This window comes from Salvelinus sp. IW2-2015, linkage group LG8 (genome assembly GCF_002910315.2).
Source record: "Salvelinus sp. IW2-2015 linkage group LG8, ASM291031v2, whole genome shotgun sequence".
In the NCBI taxonomy this organism is placed as follows: Eukaryota; Metazoa; Chordata; class Actinopteri; order Salmoniformes; family Salmonidae; genus Salvelinus; species Salvelinus sp. IW2-2015.
The window spans coordinates 46,498,035-46,500,846 of record NC_036848.1 but is presented as its reverse complement, the minus strand read 5'-3'; the positions used below and the strand labels follow the sequence as shown (position 1 = coordinate 46,500,846).

Genomic DNA, 2,812 nt, shown 5'->3' with positions numbered 1-2,812 from the left:
CATCTGATGAAGTTGTTTCTTGGTTAGTGACTAATTATATCTCTATTTGGTCGGTTTTGTGATAGCTACCTATGCGGTAGAAACATGGTGAAAATATGCGGTTGAGTCTTTGGCTATTGTGGTTAGCTAATAGAAATACATATTGTGTTTTCGCTGTAAAACATTTTAAAAATCGGAAATGATGGCTGGATTCACAAGATGTTTATCTTTCATTTGCTGTATTGGACTTGTGATTTCATGAAAATTATATTATATGATATAACAGTTACAGTGTTTAATGGCTGTGATAGGAGAACATTGAGGATGGATCAACAACATTGTAGTTACTCCACAATACTAACCTTATTGACAGAATGAAAAGAGGGAACCCTGTACAGAATACAATATTCCAAAGCATGCATCCTGTTTGCAACAAGGCACAAAAGTAATACTGCAAGAAATGTGGAAAATAAATTTACTTTTTGTCCTGAATTGTCACGCCCTGATCTGTTTCACCTGTCCTTGTGCTTGTCTCCACCCCTTGGGTACTTATACCTGTATTAACTGTTTGTCTGTTGCCAGTTCATCTTGTTTGTTCAAGTCAACCACTGGTTTGTCTCTGCTCCTGCTTTATCCCAGTCTCTCTTTTTCTCGCCCTCCAGTTTTGACCCTTGCCTGTCCCGACTCTGAGCCCTCCTGCCTGACGACTCCGCCTGACCCTGAGCCTGCCTGCCGTCCCGTACCTTGGTCCCACTCTGGATTACCGACTGCCTGACATGACCCTGAGCCTGCCTGTCGTCCAGTACCTTTGCCCCACCGCTCTGGATTACTGACCCCTGCCTGCCTTGACCTGTTGTTTGCCTGCCCCTGTTGCTGTAATAAACACTGTTACTTCAACACAGTCTGCATTTGGGTCTTACCTGAAACCTGATAGTACGAACRGGCCATGACTGACTCAGCAGACTTAGACCAGCTCAGCAACGCCATCTCCTCCCAAGGAGCCCTCATTGGTAAACATAAGGAGTTGCTTCGCGGTCTGATGGAAGGGTTCCAMGACGTGATCGAACGTGATCGAACGTCACGACCTAGCATTGGACGCTTTGCAGGAGCAATTCCATGGGTTGCTAGACAGCCTAACACYACAGTAACCTCCCAGCCCCCCAGTAACCCGGCTGGTAGCAGCGCCGTCACCCCGGTTTCCCGGGAACCCTGCTTACCTCCCCCGAAGCACTACGATGGAGATTCCAGAACCTGCCGGTCCTTTCTCTCCAAGTCCTCCCTCGTTTTCGAGCTGCAGCCTTCTTCGTTCCCCTCGGACCACTCAAAGATAGCGTACATTATTACGCTGATGTCCAGGAGGGCACTCGCCTGGGCCATGGCGGTGTGGGAGCAACAATCTGCCGTCTACCTCAGTCTGGAGGTATTTGTGGCGGAGGTGAGAAAGGTGTTCGAGGCGCCGGTGTCTGGGAGAGAGGCTTCCCGGAAGTTACTCCAGCTTCTGCAGGACTCCCTCAGTGTGGCAGACTATGCGGTGGATTTCCGCACGCTCGCCGCCATTCCCACGGAATCCCAGGACCTCCGGGAGGGGTTCAGTAAGGCCACTTCACTTCCGCAGCACCGACCAGTATCCAAGAACTCTGAACCCGCCTGCCTGACCCCTCTGCCTGACCCTGCCCCTGAGCCCCTGGCCCCACTCTGGATTACACACCTCTGCCTGACCTGAACCTGCCTGTCGTCCTGTACCTTTGCCCCACTACTCTGGATTATCGACCCCCTAATAAACATTGTTACTTCAACACAGTCTGCATTTGGGTCTTACCTGATATGAATACAAAGTGTTACGTTCGGGGCAAATATAACACATTACTGAGTACCACTCTCCATATTTTCAAGCATAGTGGTGGCTGCATCATGTTATGGGTATGGTCCCGTGTGGCTCAGTTGGTAGAGCATGGTGCTTGTAACGCCAGGGTTGTGGGTTCATTCCCCACTGGGGGACCAGGATGAATATGTATGAACTTTCCAATTTGTAAGTCGCTCTGGATAAGAGCGTCTGCTAAATTACGTAAAATGTAATGGGTATGCTTGTAATCGTTCAGGTCTGGGGAGTTCAGGATGAAAAACGGAATGGAGCAATGCACGGGCAAAATCCTAGAGGAAAACCTAGTTCAGTCTGCTTTRCACCAGACACTGGGAGATGACTTCACTTTTCAGCCGAACAATAACCTAAAACACAATGCCAAATCTACACCGGAGTTGCTTACTAAGACAGTGAATGTTCCTGAGTGGCCAAGTTACAGTTTTGACTTAAATCAGATTGAAAATCTATGGCAAGACCTGATAATGGTTGTCTAGCAATGATCAACAACCAATTTGACAGAGCTTGAAGAATTTTTAAAAGAATAATGMGCAAGTGTTGCACAATCCATGTGTAGAACGCTCTGAGACTTACCCAGAAAGACTCACAGCTATAATCGCTGCTAAATGTGATTTTAACATGTATTGACTCAGGGGGTTGAACACTTATCTAATCAAGATACATTAGTTTACATTCTTCATGATTCTTGTTTTTACAAATGTCAGACTTTTTTCCCACGTTGACATCAGAGTATTGTGTGTATATTGTTGGAATAAAATGAAAGTTAAATGCKTTTTTATCCCACTTTGTAACACAAAATGTGTGTTACAAGTCAAAGGGTGTGAATACTTTCGGAAGGCACTGTAGATTATGTGGTCCCTGGCCCATTTTTCTGAGCTCCCGCACACACTAGCTACCTATAGTAATGGTCTGCCTACCTTGTTTATCACAGTCGCTCAAAATGGGTTTAATGTC

General features: G+C 46.6%; 1 non-coding gene across 1 annotated transcript; it reads left to right on the top strand.

Moving 5' to 3' along the window:
• Positions 1-1,905: 1,905 nt before the first annotated feature.
• On the top strand, positions 1,906-1,978 carry trnat-ugu (transfer RNA threonine (anticodon UGU)). Its single transcript has one exon. It is a non-coding gene; the product is annotated as a tRNA-Thr (tRNA).
• The last annotated feature ends 834 nt before the right edge of the window (positions 1,979-2,812 follow it).